This window comes from Hyla sarda, chromosome 13 (genome assembly GCF_029499605.1).
Source record: "Hyla sarda isolate aHylSar1 chromosome 13, aHylSar1.hap1, whole genome shotgun sequence".
NCBI classification, from domain to species: Eukaryota; Metazoa; Chordata; class Amphibia; order Anura; family Hylidae; genus Hyla; species Hyla sarda.
In genome coordinates, this window is record NC_079201.1 from 36398194 (window position 1) to 36414592 (window position 16399).

At 45.2% G+C, this 16399-nt stretch overlaps 1 protein-coding gene across 2 annotated transcripts in view; it reads left to right on the top strand.

The window, feature by feature from the left end:
* NUP85 (nucleoporin 85) overlaps positions 1-16399 on the top strand; it is an 87174-nt gene that overhangs the window by 20719 nt on the left and 50056 nt on the right. The gene's annotated exons all lie outside the window — the stretch shown is intronic.

Sequence of the window (16399 nt, forward strand, 5' to 3'; positions counted from 1 at the left end):
CGGCAATTACCTTGCCGATATGCCGATAATGCACCGCGACCGCCCCCCCCCCCCCACTGACTCGCCGCACCGCACCCCCCACCGCACCGCCCCGGCCCCATTACCTCCCCCATCCCCGGTTTTATAATTACATGTTCCCGGGGCCCAGGGTCAACGCTACTTCTGGCTCCTGCTACGTCCTGCGTTACGCTGTGCGCAGTGACGTGACGCGACCTGACGTCACCGTCAGTGCGCACAGTGACAGCTCAGTCAGGACGCCACCGGAGCCAGATGTAGAGTGGACCCCGGGCCCCTGGAACGGGTAATTATAAAACCGGGGATGGGGGAGGCAATGGGACCGGGGTGTGGCGGTGATAGGACTCAGGACCCCCGGACAGGCAGGGGGAGAGAAGCGGGTGGCGGCGGCGGTCTTTAGCACCGCAAAAGCCGCTGCAGTTCATTGATTTAAAGCGCCCGCTTTAAATCGATGATCTGCAGCGGTGGGGGGGTTTAAATAGACGATAACTTATACCGGAATATCGGTATCGGCCCTAAAAAAACGATATATTGGTCGATCCCTAATGCCCACCACCACACCTGAGTAGTGGTACTAACCTCTGCGGAATATGCGTAGAGTGTAGCACCACTCCGGGGGGATTATCTGTCTTTGGTGGGATGTACCAGCTTGCTTGCTCCTCGGTTTCCCCTTGTCTGTCGCCCCAAATGGGGTACGGAAAAGACGATGGAGAAAAGAAGTACAGATAAAACGGGAGTTCTGTCTTCTGAGCGCTACTGTATTAGTGAAATAATGCGAGGGTGCCAAGGATAACACAGGAACTTTTTTATTGATCAAAGGTAACAACTGGACAACGCGTTTCGGCATTTTCTCAGGTCCACAAAGATAACTTTATGGCGTCCTGTTCATGTTTCTCCTGTGTGTTGGCAGCCAACACACGGGAGAAACATGAACAGGACGCCATAAAGTTAAGCGCTCAGAAGACAGAACCCCTGTTTTTTTCTGTACTTCCTTTTTCTATCATTTTGTTAAAGGGAACCTGTCATGCTAAAATAAGCAGTCCAACCTGTAGCCAGCAAGTTGTAGAGCAGAAGCTGAACAGACTGATGTATAGTTTTGTCAAAGATTCAGTATGACTGTAATTTAACTGATTCAAGCTGTGATTATTCTATGCTTAGGAGTAAATCAGGTGAAAAAAATTACTTTTGCACCAGATATTGGTAACCACCCAAGTAATCAATACATATAAAGAAACCAAAACAAATAGCTCAGAAATTGTTATGTGTAATAATATTGAATGACTCAGGGAAATGTGCTTACTGATATTCATACTTTGTACAAAAGCCTTTGTTGGTATTAATAACTTCAAGATGCCTTCTGTATGGAGATACTGGCCGCATGCATTGCTCCGATGTGATTTAGGCCCATTCTTCCACACAGTCTTCAAATCTTAAAGGTTCCATGGGCCTCTTCTATGACTCGTGATCTTCAGTTCTTTTCATAGATTTTCAATAGGATTTAATTCCTGTGAATGGCTGGGCCATTCTTGCAGCTTTGCTTTCTTTCTTTGAAACAATTTTGAGAGTTTTCTTGGCTTTGTGTTTGGGATCATTGTCTTGTTGAAATGTCCACCCTCTTACACTCTCATCATCCTTGTAAATGGCATCAGATTTTGTTAAGAATGTCTCTGCAAATTTGCTAATTCATCCATCCTTCAATTATGTGAAGTGTACAATTTACTGAAAAGCATCCCCACACCTCCACACTTTGCTGTGATTTTTTTTTTTCTGGTGATGTGCGGTGCCATTTCTATTGCAAATATGTTCAATTTTGCGCTCCACTGTCCACACTATGAGGGGCATTTACTAATCTTTTACTATGTAGTCTGGTTTTTACCCTGTTTTTTTTCTACTTCATTTTTGACTGTGCGACAAATTTACTAAATTGTTGCACGGCATTAATAAATTTGGCACACATAGGCAAAAGTGGGAAATTTACTTCATGTAGTAGAAAAAATAGTCTGTTCCTTTTTCCTGCTGTCTGAATAGGTTTGGCTGCTGGTTTCCTTCTGGATCTTTTGTTTTTGAGTTTTTTTTTTAGCTTTTTCACCACATCTAAATAATTCAATAACTACAGTGGTCCCTCAAGTTACAATATTAATTGGTTCCAGGAAAACCATTGTAAGTTGAAACCATTGTATGTTGAGACCATAACTCTATGGAAACGTGGTAATTGGTTCTAAAGGCACCAAAATGTCATCCAAAATAGGAAAATGTGACAAAGAAAAATAAGTAGATAACTAATATAGATAAAGCAAATCCTTACATATAAAAGTAATAAAGATCTGCTGGGAGCTGTAAATTACTGTCTATGTCAGTGTTTCCCAAGCAGGGAGCCTCCAGCTGTTGCAAAACTATAACTCCCAGCATGCCTGGACAGCCAAAGGCTGTCCGGGCATGCTGGGAGTTGTAGTTTTGCAAAAGATTGGGCCACCCTGCTTGGGAAACACTGGTCTATGTAGAGGACAGGAGCTTCTTCAGGGGTCCTGTACAGTACAGGCAATGTCCCAAACAAGTAATGGAGTCGCCCTCACCTGGTGTCCAAAAGAGCAGCTAACCCTGATACAGGTAAAGTGTACAGAACATGTAATACCAGACACCAGTCAGTGCATACACTTCAGTAATACAGGGGTTTTACCAGTGAATGCCCATTTTGATTGGTTGGTTCTTCCAGCCATTGACACGTTTCACAGATCTGGACTGTCTGTAGCATTGTATGTTGAGTCTGGTTTCAACTTACGATGGTCCAGAAAAGACTATTGCATGTTGAAACTATTGTATGTTGAGGCCATTGTAAGTTGAGGGATCACTGTAAATTGTAGTCATGGCTCAGAAGTGGTAAACGGTGTTTAGTGTGTGTGTGTGTGTGTGTTTATTACATTTTTTTAACACCGTTTTTTTCTCCCTAAATGTACTTACACTTTTTTTTTTTGGTTACTTCTTCTACAGATCTGTGTATCCTGTGGACTCCTTCGGATTCGGTGGACTACTTCGACGACCAGCGTTTTTCTTTGCTTGATGTTAATAAAATGGTTAACGAGGGCTTGTGGGGGAGTGTTTTTTTGTAATAACATTTTTTTTAAACCTGTTGTGTTTTTTTTTATTTTACTTTACTAGACAGGCTTAGTAGTGGAAGCTGTCTTATAGACTGAGTCCATTACTAAGCCAGGCTTAGCGTTAGCCACAAAAACAGCTAGCGCTAACCCCCAACTATTACCCCGGTACCCAACACCACAGGGGTGCTGGGAAGAGCCGGTACCAACAGGCCCGGAGCGTCAAAAATGGCGCTCCTGGGCCTAGGCGGTAACAGGCTGGCGTTATTTAGGTTGGGGAGGGCCAGTAACAATGGTCCTCGCCCACCCTGGTAACGTCAGGCTGTTACTGTTTGGTTGGTATTTGGCTGAGAATAAAAATAGGGGGTCCCTATGCGTTTTTTAAATATATTTAATTATTTATTAAAAAAAAAAAAACGCGTAGGGTCCCCCCTATTTTCATTCTCAGCCAAATACCAACCAAACAGTAACAGCCTGACGTTCCCAGGGTGGGCGAGGACCATTGTTACTGGCCCTCCCCAGCCTAAATAACGCCAGCCTGTTACCGCTTAGGCCCAGGAGCGCCATTTTTGACGCTCCAGGCCTGTTGGTACCGGCACCCCTGTGGCGTTGGGTACCAGGGTAATAATAGGGGGTTAGCGCTATCTGTTTTTGTGGCTAGCGCTAAGCCCAGGTTAGTAATGGACTCTGTCTATAAGACAGCTTCCACTACTAAGCCTGTCTAGTAAAGTAAGAAAAAAACACAACAGGTTTTAAAAATTTTTTATTACAAAAAACACTCCCCCACAAGCCCTCGTTAACCATTTTATTAAAATCAAACAAAGAAAAACGCTGGTCATCGAAGTAGTCCACCGAATCCGAAGGAGTCCACAGGATACACGGATCTGAAATGAGAAGAAAACAAAAAAAATGGGTTAGTACATTTATTATCACCTGCTCACACATCTTCCGCCCCGCACGACTACAACTGCCAGCATGCCCTTACAGTAAGGACATGCTGGGAGTTGTAGTTGTGTGGTGCAGGAGATGTGTGGGCAAGTGACAAGCTTGTCCCCTGCCCCCAGCTGCAGGACTACAACTCCCAGCATGCCCTTACAGTAAGGTGGGGCGGAGGCTGGGCACAGTGTTTCCCAACCTGGGACTTGTAGTTTTGCAACATCTGGAGGCACCCTGGTTGGGAAACACTGTTTTAGGCCAGTGTTTCCCAACCAGGGTGCCTCCAGATGTTGCAAAACTACAAGCCCCAGCATGCCTGGACAGTCAAAGGCTGTCCAGGCATGCTGGGAGTTGTAGTCTTGCAACATCTGGAGGCAACCTGGTTGGGAAACACTGGCCTAAAACAGTGTTTCCCAACCAGGGTGCCTCCAGATGTTGCAAGACTACAACTCCGAGCATGCCTGGACAGCCTTTGGCTGTCCAGGCATGCTGGGAGTTGTAGTCCTGCAACATCTGGAGGCACCCTGGTTGGGAAGCTTGCGCAACTTACCGGCTTCCGTAGGATCCAGCGCTGCATGACACTGCCGCGCGACGATCTCCGACAGCGATCGTCGCTGGAGCCTCGGAAGGGTAAGTGAACGTCTTCGCCGGTCCCATTCAGCTGTTTAGTTTTGCAACAGCTGGAGGACTACAGTTTAGACCACAAACCAGTGGTCTGCAAACTGTGGCCCTCCAGCTGTTGCAAAACTACAACTCCCAGCATGCCTGGACAGCCAATGGCTGTCCAGGCATGCTGGGAGTTGTAGTCTTGCAACATCTGGAGGCACCCTGGTTGTGAAACACTGTTTTAGGCCAGTGTTTCCCAACAAGGGTGCCTCCAGCTGTTGCAAAACTACAACTCCCAGCATGCCTGGACAGCCAAAGGGTGTCCAGGCATGCTGGGAGTTGTAGTCTTGCAACATTTGGAGGCACCTTGGTTGGGACGCTTGCGCAACTTACCGGCTTCCGTAGGATCCAGCGCTGCGCGACGATCTCAGTCACCGATCGTTGCTGGAGCCTCGGAAGGGTAAGTGAACGTTTTCGCCGGTCCCCTTCAGCTGTTTAGTTTTGCAACAGCTGGAGGGCTACAGTTTACAGACCACACACCAGTGGTCTGCAAACTGTGGCCCTCCAGCTGTTGCAAAACTACAACACCCAGCATGCCCTGACAACCAAAGCCTATGGCTCTCAGGGCAGGAGCCTGGGCTGACATTACAGTGCCATCGCCCGGGCTCCTCATACGGCCTCCCCGCTACCCCCCCCCCCCCCCCTGTCTCCCGCTCAGCTCCCGCTGCTACAAGACTACAACTCCCAGCGTGTCCTCACTGTAAGGGCATGCTGGGACTTGTAGTTTTGCAACAGCAAACAGATGGGAGTTGTGTGGCGCTGGCAGGTGAGAGGGGGGGATGTAAATCACTGTAGTGTTCCTGTAGCGCAGTGAGGGTAGCGGGGAGAAAGTATGTTGGAGCCCGGGCGGCAGTAGCTTTTCCTGCTCCATGTTGGAGCTGGAGTAAATTTAGTCAATTTTTACGGCCGTTGCGACAGTTTATTGCGCAACTGCGACTGTCTCAGTTAATAAATTCCTGACCACTGCAAGTAAAAAACTGAAAACTTGCGTAAATTAAGCGGGAAATTTTTTTTTTACTTTCTAGCTCTTGCTAGGGAAAGTCGCACAATTTATAGGGTAGGCGCAATTGCGACAATTTTGCGCCAAAAATTGTCAGAAAAAAATGACTAAACCCCTTAGTAAATGCCCCTCTATATTCTTCCAGTTTCTCATTGTCTTTTCCAAATGTTATGCAGCAAACTTTAAAACAAGCTTGAACATGCTTTTTATTTTTTGAGAACATTTTTGGGGGGCATGTCGCATTTAGGAAGCCCCTATGATGCCAGGACAGCAAAATAACCCCCACATGGCATACCATTTTGGAAACTAGACCCCTTGAGGAACGTAACAAGGGGTACAGTGAGCATTTACCCCCCCCCCCCCCCACTGGTGTCTGTCAGATCTTTGGAACAGATGGCTGTACAAAATTTTTAATTTGCACAGCCCACTGTTCCAAAGATCTGTCAGACACCAGTGGGGTGTAAATTCTCACTGCACCCCTCATTACATTCTGTGAGGGGTGTAGTTTTTTTTGCGTTTGTCAAAACCACTGTAACAATTAGCCACCCATGTGCAAATCATCTCAAATGTACATGGTGCACTCTCCCTTCTGAGCACTTTGTGCCCACATATGGGGTATCTCCGTAGTCAGGAGAAATTGCATTACAAATTTTGGGGGGCTTTTTTTCCCCCTTTTACCTCTTGTCAAAATGAGAAGTATAGGGCAACACCAGCATGTTAGTGTAAAAAATTTATTTTACACTAACATGCTGGCGTAGACCCCAACTTCACTTTTTAATAAGGGGTAAAAGGAGAAAATGCCCCACAAAATTTGTTAGGCAATTTCTCCCGAGTACGGCGATACCCCATATGTGGCCCTAAACTGTTGCCTTGAAATACGACAGGGCTCCAAAGTGAGAGCGCCATGTGCATTTGAGGACTAAATTAGGGATTGCATAGGGGTATTCTACGCCAGTGATTCCCAAACAGGGTGCCTCCAGCTGTAGTGTACTGTAGTGTTTTTAGGGTACATTCACACTGGCGGAGGTTTACAGTGAGTTCCCTGCTAGGAGTTTGCGCTGCGGCGAAAAATTTGCTGCAGCTCCTACTTGAAGCAGAAAACTTACTGTAAGCCTGCCTGTGTGAATGTACCTCCAGCTGTTTCAAAACTACAACTCCCAGCATGCACTGACAGACCATGCAGGCTGGGAGTTGTAGTTTTGCAACAGCTGGAGGCACACTGGTTGGAAAATATTGAGTTAGAGAACAGAACCTAACTGAAGGTTTTCCAACCAGTGTGCCTCCAGCTGTTGCAAAACTACAACTCCCAGCATGTACTGATCACCGAAGGGCATGCTGGGAGATTTAGTTATGCAACAGCTGGAGGGATCGTAACTACAACTCCCAGCATGCTGGGATTTGCAGTTTTGCAACATCTGGAGAGCCACAGTATAGAGACCACTGCAAACTGTGGCCCTCCAGATGCTGCAAAACTACAAATCCCAGCAGGCCCAGACAGCAAACATTTGTGTGGGCATGCTAGGAGTTGTAGTTTTGCAAGATCTGGAGGGCTATAGTTCAGTGACTACCATATAGTGGTCTCAAACTGTAGCCCTCCAGCTGTTGCAAAACTGCAACTCCCAGCATGCCCAAACAGCTGTCTGATGACCCCCCCCCCCCCCCCCTGGGCATTTGCGCAGGGGTGACTGCTGATCGATATCAGCAGTCACCCCAGTCCGGTCCCCGCCCGGCGCGCAGCGGGGACAGAAATTCCCACGGACGTATGAGTACGTGCCTGGTCCTTAAGACCCAGGGTGCAGGGACGTACTCATACGTGCCTGGTCCTTAAGAGGTTAAGGACCAGGCCCATTTTGGGTTTAAGGACCAGAGCGTTTTTTGCACATCTGACCACTGTCACTTTAAGCATTAATAACTCTGGGATGCTTTTACTTTTCATTCTGATTCAGAGTTTTTTTTTTTTTTTTTGTGACATTCATATGTTAGTGGTAAATTTTTGTCGATACTTGCATCATTTCTTGGTGAAAAATTAAAAAATTTGTTAAAAAAAATAGAAAATTTTGAAGCTCTTTGCTTGTAAGGAAAATAGACATTCCAAATTATATATTGATTCACATATACAATATGTCTACTTTGTTTGCATCATGAAGTTGACATGTTGACAAAGTTCAGCAGCAGTTTTCCAATTTTTCACAAAACTTTCAAAATCAGAATTTTTCAGGGACCAGTTGCGTTTTCAAGTGGATTTGAAGGGCCTCCATATCAGAAATACCCCACAAATGACCCAATTATAAAAACTGCACCCCTCAAAGTATTCAAAATGACATTCAGAAAGTTTTGATAACCCTTTAGGTGGTTCACAGCAATAGCAGCAAAGTGAAGGAGAAAATTCAAAATCTTCAAGAAAATGCGAGTGTAAAAAATGAAGACCCAGCTTTTTGAATTTTTACAAAGGATAGGAGAAAATGACCCCCCCAAAATGTGTAACCCAATTTCTCTTGAGTAAGGAAATACCTCATATGTGTATGTCAAGTGTTCGGCGGGCGCAGTAGAGGGCTCAGAAGGGAAGGAGCAACAACGGGATTTTAAAGAGTGAATTTTGTTGAAATGGTTTTTGGGGGGCATGTCACATTTAGGATGCCCCTATGGTTCCAGAACAGCAGAAAACCCCCCACATACCATTTTGGAAGCTACACCCATCAAGGCACGTAACGAGGGGTCCAGGGAGCCTTCACACCCCACTGGTGTTTGACGACTTTTAGTTAACCCCTTAAGGACATGCGCATGCTTAGCTCATCTTAGCGCACAGCGCCGTACATTTAAGGCGCGGTGTTCCGGGATCACCACGTCACCGGACACGGTGATCGGGCCGAGGCGGCTGCTTTTATCTAACAGCAGCAATCCCGGGATATCACCCAGGGGGTCCTGAGTTCCCCCCTCCCCCCATGTTGGCGATCACCACAAATTGCCGGTCAATTCATCATTCGATCACCACAAATGTGCGGCCATTCTGGTCATACGGGTCACCAGTGACTCTGTGACCCGGAAAATAAGGGGGATCTGGGGTGTCCATAGCAGATCGGGGGGAGGGGGGTTTAAAGTTCAGTTCCCCCTGTTCTGCCCACCCACGGTAATCCGGGCAGAACGGGGGAACTCTCCTGTGACCGGCAGCTCCCCCCTGGTGCGACGTGCAGCGATCCTACGAAAGCCGGTGAGTTGCCTAGCAACAACTGGATGGCTACAGTTTGGAGATCACTATACAGTGGTCTCAACTGTAGCCCTCCAGATGTTGCAAAACTACAGATCCCAGCATGCCCAGACAGCAGTTTGCTGTCTGGGCATGCTAGGATTTGTAGTTCTGCACCATCTGGAGAGCCACAGTTTGGAGATCACTGTGCGATGGTTTCTAAACCGTGGCCCTCTAAATCTTGTCTTGAAAAACTACAACTCCCAGCATGCACGAACAGCAAACAGCTGTCTCGGCATGCTGGGAGTTGCGTACCTCCAGCTGTTGCATAACTACATCTCCTAGCATACCCTTCGGCGATCAGTACATGCTGGGAGTTGTAGTTTTGCAACAGCTGGAGGCACACTGGTTGGAACCTACTGAGTTAGGTAACAGAACCTATCTGAAGGTTTTCCAACCAGTGTGCCTCCAGCTGTTGCAAAAGTACAACTCCCAGCATGCAATGTCTGTTAGTGAATGCTGTGAGTTGTAGTTTTGCAACAGCTGGAGGTTACCCCCCCCCCCCCCCCCATGTGAATGTACAGGCGGGTTTACAGTGACTTTTCTGCTTAAAGTTTGATCTGCGCCAAATTTTTCGGCGCAACGCAAACTCCTAGCGGGAAACTCACCGTAAACCAACCGGTGTGAATGTACCCTAAAAACACTACACTACCACAAAATAAAGGGTAAAACGCTGCATGTACACCCTTACACGGTCGCCCCCCCCCCCCCCCCCCATAAAAATGAAAAACGTATTGTAACGCAGTGTTTCCAGAACGGAGCCTCTAGCTGTTGCAAAGCAACAACTCCCAGTATTTCCGGACAGACACGGACTGTCCAGGCATGCTGGGAGTTTAGCAACAGCTGGAGGCACCCTGTTAGGGGTATTCTACGCCAATGATTCCCAATGTCCACCCCTATGCCATACCTAATATAGTCCTCAAATGCGCATGGTGCTCTCTCACTTCGGAGCCCTGTCGTATTTCAAGGAAACCGTTTAGGGGTCTTTTTCTCCTTTTACCCATTATGAAAAGGAAAAGTTGGGGTCTACACCAGCCTGTTAGTGTAAATTTTCTTTTTTACCTAACATGCTGTTTTTGCCCCATACTTTTTATTTTCACAAGAGGTAAAAGGAAGAAAGACCCCCAAAATTTGTAACGCAATTTTTCCTGAGTATGGAAATACCCCATATGCGGGCGTAAAATGCTCTCCGGACGCACAACAAGGCTCAGGAGTGAGAGTGCACTATGTGCATTTGAGGCCTAAATTGGTGATTTGCACAGGGGTGGCTGATTTTACAGCGGTTCCTACACACTCAAAAAAAAAAAAAAAAAAAAAAAAAAAAATTCTCATGTGTGACCCCATTTTGGAAACTACACCCCTCACGGAACGTAACAAGGGGTATAGTGAGCCTTAACACCCCACAGGTGTTTGACGAATTTTCATTAAAGTTGGATGGAAAAATGAAAAAAACATTTTTTATTTCATTTTTCATTTTCACAAGGGAGAATAGGGAAATGCCCCCCAAAATTTGTAACCCTGTAAGAGCATACCCCATATGTGGATGTAAAGTGCTCTGCTAGCGCACTACAAAGCTCAGAAGAGAAGGAGCGCCATTGGGCTTTTAGAGAGAAAATTTGTCCGGAATTGAAGGCCACGTGTGTTTACAAAGCCCCTATAGTGCCAGAACAATGGAACCCACCCCACGCATGTGACCCCATTTTGGAAACTACACCCCTCATGTAATGTAATAATGGGTACAGTAAGCATTTACGGCCCACAGGTGTCTGACAAATTTTTGGAACAGTGAAAATGAAAAATTACCATGAAAATGAAAAATTACATTTTTTTCCATGTGCTCAGCCCACTGTTCCAAAGATCTGTCAAACGCCAGTGGGGTGTAAATGCTCACTGCACACCTTATTAAACTCTATGAGGGGTGTAGTTTCAAATATGTTTCATATGTGGGGGGCCCACTGTGCTGGCACCATGGGGGCTTTGTAAAACGCACATGGTCCCGACTTCTATTCTAACCAAATTCTCTATCTAAAAGCCCAATTGCGCTCCTTCTCTTCTGAGCATTGTAGTGCGCCAGCAGAGCACTTGAGGTCCACACATGGGGTATTTCCATACTCATTTTCTCCTATTACCCCTTGTAAAAATGTAAAATTTGGGGAAAAACCAGCATTTTTGTGAAATTTTTTTTTTTTCATTCACACATCTGACATTAAGGAATAGTCGTCAAACACCTGTGGGGTGTTAAGGCTCACTGTGCTCCTTGTTACGTTCCTTGAGGGGTGTAGTTTCCAAAATAGTATGCCATTTCAGAAAAACTCACTCTCCAAAATCCCATTGTCGCTCCTTCCCTTCGTAGCCCTCTAGTGCACCCACAGAGCACTTGACCTACACACATGAGGTATTTCCTTACTCAAGAGAAATTGGGTTACAAATTTTATGAAGATTTCTCTCCTTTTACCCCTTGTAAAAATTCAAAAACTGGGTCTACAAGAACATGCGAGTGTAAAAAAAAAAAAAAAAAAAAAAAAAAATGAAGATTTTGAATTTTCTCCTTCACTTTGCTGCTATTCCTGTGAAACACCTAAAGGGTTAACACACTTTCTGAATGTAATTTTGAATACTTTGAGTGGTGCATGTTTTTTTAATAATGGGGTCATTTATGGGGTATTTCTAATATGAAGGCCCTTCAAATCCACTTCAAAACTGAACTGGTCCCTGAAAATTCCGATTTTGAAAATGTTGTGAAAAATTGAAAAATTGCTGCTGAACTTTGAAGCCCTCTGATGTCTTCCAAAAGTAAAAACATGTCAACTTTATGATGCAAACATAATGTAGACATATTGTATATGGGAATCAATATATAATTTATTTGGGATGTCCTTTTTCCTTATAAGCAGAGAGTTTCAAAGTAAAAAAAAAAGCAACATTTTCAAATTTTTCATCAAATTTTGGCATTTTTCACCAAGAAATTATGCAAGTTTTGAAGAAAATTTACCACTAACATAAGGTAGAATATGTCACGAAAAAACAGAATGAATCAGATTGAAAAGTAAAAGCATCCCAGAGTTATTAATGCTTAGTGACAGTGGTCGGATGTGAAAAAAAGGGCTGCGTCCTTAAGGTGAAAATGAGCTGCGTCCTTAAGGGGTTAAAGTTGGATGTGTAAATGAGAAAAACATTTTTTTCACTAAAGTGCAGTTTTTTTTAACCAAATGTACCATTTTTACAATGGGTAATGGGAGGAAATGTCCCCCAAAATTTGTAACCCATATCTTCTGAGTATGGAAATTCCCCATGTTAGGACGTAAAATGCTCTGCGGGTGAACTACAATGCTTAGAAGAGGAGTCACATTGAGCTTTTAGAGAGAGAATTTGTTTGGAATGGAAGTCATGGGCCATGTACGTTTACAAAGCCCCCCTTGTACACTCAAAAATGAGTGGTCTCAGCACCATTAGTCAACAGGGGGTGCTGCTGTACATATCAGTTACAAGCACTACATCGAAGAAAAAGAAATACGTAACAGCGCACACCCACAATCTCTATATCTCAAGAAATTCTATCTTTATTGCACATATAGTTTATACAAAGAGCAGACAATACAATTAAAACCAATTAAAATGTCCCAAATGGCCACCTGCACAAACAGGGGGAGCCCCCTAAAAAAAGGAACCCCACCCAGGGCACCTGCCTATTTCAGTGTATTACATACCCGTCCCAATGGTTATAGTAATCAGTGCCACATCAATTCATTCTCTACCCCAAAGTAGATAACCCATATACAACCTGTATTGACATTCAGTGATAACATAGGGGAGATAAGTAAAGGAAGGCTGATGGAGGAATGACCAGGCAAGTGCCCCCCTGGGACCCCACACATTCCGTTGCCCATCGGCAACTTCCTCAAGGGTGTTGTGCCTCCATTCCCTTACCTCTGCTATATATATTGTACATAATCAACTAATTAATGAGCAAGAAGGAGATACCGATTTGTCCCTGTTGCCTCATGTCCGGGCACCAAAAGCCGCCCGCTTGTACTATGAGAATCACATCCGTTCCGTCATCCTCTCACTCATGCGTACATAACACAAACTCCAGGCGCCGATGCGCTCCATCGCGTCGGCTAAGTGCCGTTCGCATACATTCATTTCGCATTTTTGCGCATCGCAACCCGTACCTCCATAGCGTGTAATATATGCGCATGCGTATATGCAGAAGTATCTATTTACAAGACTCACTATCACCACCATTATACATGTCTATAGAAACGTATCCACACATAATTTGTACACTATTATAGGTGAATAAGATATAGTGTGCACCGTACAAGGCACAACATATATCATGAAATCTATGCATATATGTCTATACAATATGTGAAGATACCATGTGAACACAAACAATTACCCAGGACATAATGTTCAGTTCTAATTATACAGTGTACAGCCAACCTCACACAACCGAATATATCTCTAGTCCCTTATGGTTTCAGACCTGGGACTCACCTTACCCCTTTTTACATTACATAAGGGGTGTATTTTCCAACATGGGGTCACATGTTTGGGGGGGTCAATTGTTCTGGCACTATGGGGGCTTTGTAAACACACGTGGCCTTCAATTCCGAAATTTTTTTCTCACCAAAAGCCCAATGGTGCTCCTCCTCTTCTGAGCATTGTAATGCACCCGCAGAGCACTTTACATCCACATATTGGGTATGTTCTTACTCAGAAGAAATTGGGTTACAAATTTTGGGGGGCTTTTTTCCTATTTTCCCTTGTGAAAATGAAAAATTTAGGGTAACGCCAGCATTTTAGGGAAATTTTTTTAAATTTTTAAATTTTTTATTTTTTATCTTCCCATCCAACTTTAATGAAAATTCTTCAAACACTGGGGTGTGTTAAGGCTCACTATACACCCCTCAAGGTAAGTTTCCAAAATGCGGTCACATGTGGTTATTTATTTTTTTGCGTTTGTCAGAACCGCTGTAAAATCAGACCCCCCTGTGCAAATCACCAATTTAGGCCTCAAATGTACATAGTGCGTTCTCACTCCTGAGCCTTGTTGTGCATCCGCAGAGGATTTTACGTCCACATATGGGGTATTTTCGTACTCGGGAGAAATTGCGTTACAAATTTTTTAGGTCTTTTTTTTCCCTTTTACCGCTTGTGAAAATAAAAAGTTTGGGGCAACACCAGCATGTTAGTGTAAAAATTTTAATTATTTTACAATAACAGGCTGGTGTAGCCCCCAACTTTTCCTTTTCATAAGGGGTAAAAGGAGAAAAAGCCCCCAAATTTGTAGTTCAAATTTGTAGTGCAAACCTCCAGCTGTTTCAAAACTACAACTCCCAGCATGTACTGATCGCTGAAGGGCATCCTGGGAGATGTAGTTATGCAACAGCTGGAGGTACGCAACTACAACTCCCAGCATGCCGAGACAGCTGTTTACTGTTTGGGCATGCTGGGATTTGCAGATTTGCAACATCTGGAGGGCTACAGTTTAGAGACCACTGCACAATGATCTCCAAACTGTAGCCCTCCAGCTGTTGCTAAACTGCAAATCCCAGCATGCCCAAACAGCTGTCTGGGCATGCTGGTAGTTGTAGTTTTGCAACATCTGGAGGGCTACAGTTTAGAGGCCACTGTATAGTGGTCTCAGACTGTAGCCCTCCAGAGGTTGCTAGGCAACTCACCAGCTTCCATAGGATCCAGGGAGCCGCATCGCAGTCCTCTGCTGCTGCTGATCGTCGCCTGCTACCGCCGCGATGGGTAAGTGGATCTTCGGCGCCGGTCCCCGTCAGTTCCCCATTCTGCCCAGTCTACTATGGGTGGGCAGAACGGGGGAACCGAATGTTAACCCCGTGCCGATCTGCTATTAGTCGATCGCTTCTGATCAACCAATAGCGGGGATAGGAGGGATGGCACCCCTGCCACCTCACTCCTATCCCTTCAGGGGGATCGTGGGTGTCTTGGACAACGCCGATCCCCCTTATTTTCCGGGTCACCGAAGACCCTTATTAGCCGGAATTTCTGCAAATCGCCGGTGTGAATTCAATGTCTCAGGACCCCCCTGGGCATTTGCACCAGGGTGCCTGCTGATAGATATCAGCAGGCAACCCCAGTCTGGTCCGCGCGGCGGGGACCGAAATTCCCACGGACGTACTTGTACGTCCTTGGTCCTTTAGCACCAGGGAGCCAGGACGTATGCATACGTCCGTGGTCCTTAGGGTGTAAAGGACTCTCTACCTACTTCTAACTAACTCTGTCATTGGTGCCAATGTGCACCCTGATCGCTCTGTATCCCAGTAATTTGTCAACCTGATTAGCAATATGTCGAACTTGAGAGCAAAAAAGCAACATCCTGTTCAATAATCCTGGTCTTTTTTACATCCAGAGTCCTGGCTTCCAAACAGGCAACATGCACACACATTGCACAACTTTATGCACCTCAAATGGCTGTTCAAGAATTGCGTACATTGGGTACGATGTACATTGGACTGCTAGCTAATTTTATACATGTTGTGATGGCAAAAATCTTAAAATGCAGTTATCTATAGCTGTATAGAATTACATAATATACTTCATAAGGTTGAAAAAAGACCAGAGTCCATCAAGTTCAACCTATATCCCTAATGAGTCCCTACTGAGTTGATCTAGAGGAAGGCAAAAAACCCTCATACTAGAGGTAACAATTCCTTCCTTACCCCAAATATGGTATCAGAATAAATCCCTGGATCAATGTTCTGTCCCTATAAATCTAGTATACATAACCGGTGATGTTGTTGTTCTCCAAAAAGTTATTACAAGTGATCATTCTAAACTATTAGAGTATAAAGTCATTGAATCTCAATTCATACAATTAAAGGAGTAGTCCGGCGCACACTTTTCTCATTTTATCCGGTCCGGGCTGCAAAATAAAAGAAAAACTTTCTCTTACCTGCCAACGAGCCCCCGGAGCGCCGTTACACTCCGGTACAGGTGTTCGGTCCACGGGCTGTATTCTTATTACTTCCTGTTAGCCCGGCACGTCACACGGAGCTTCAGCCTATCACCGGCCGCAGCGATGTCTCGCGTCGACTGGTGATAGGCTGAAGCTCCGTGTGATGTGCCGGGCTAACAGGAAGTAAGAAGAATACAGCCCGGGGACCGAACACCTGTACCGGAGTGTAACGGAGCTCCGGGGGCTCATTGGCAGGTAAGAGAAAGTTTGTTTTCTTTTATTTTGCAGCCCGGACCGGATAAAATGAGAAGTGTGCGCCGGACTACTCCTTTAAGAAAAAAACACACTCAAACTACACGAACAGCCCTCAGTTTTCTCCATCAGCAAATCGTTTTCTCAGTTTCTTTTTTAAAAGTATATCCCCACTGTGATGCAGTGTCTGCAGCTGGTCATTCTTACTTGTTTGATTTTTTTTTTTTTTTTAAGGCACTGTTGCCTTGCAGCGGAGGGGA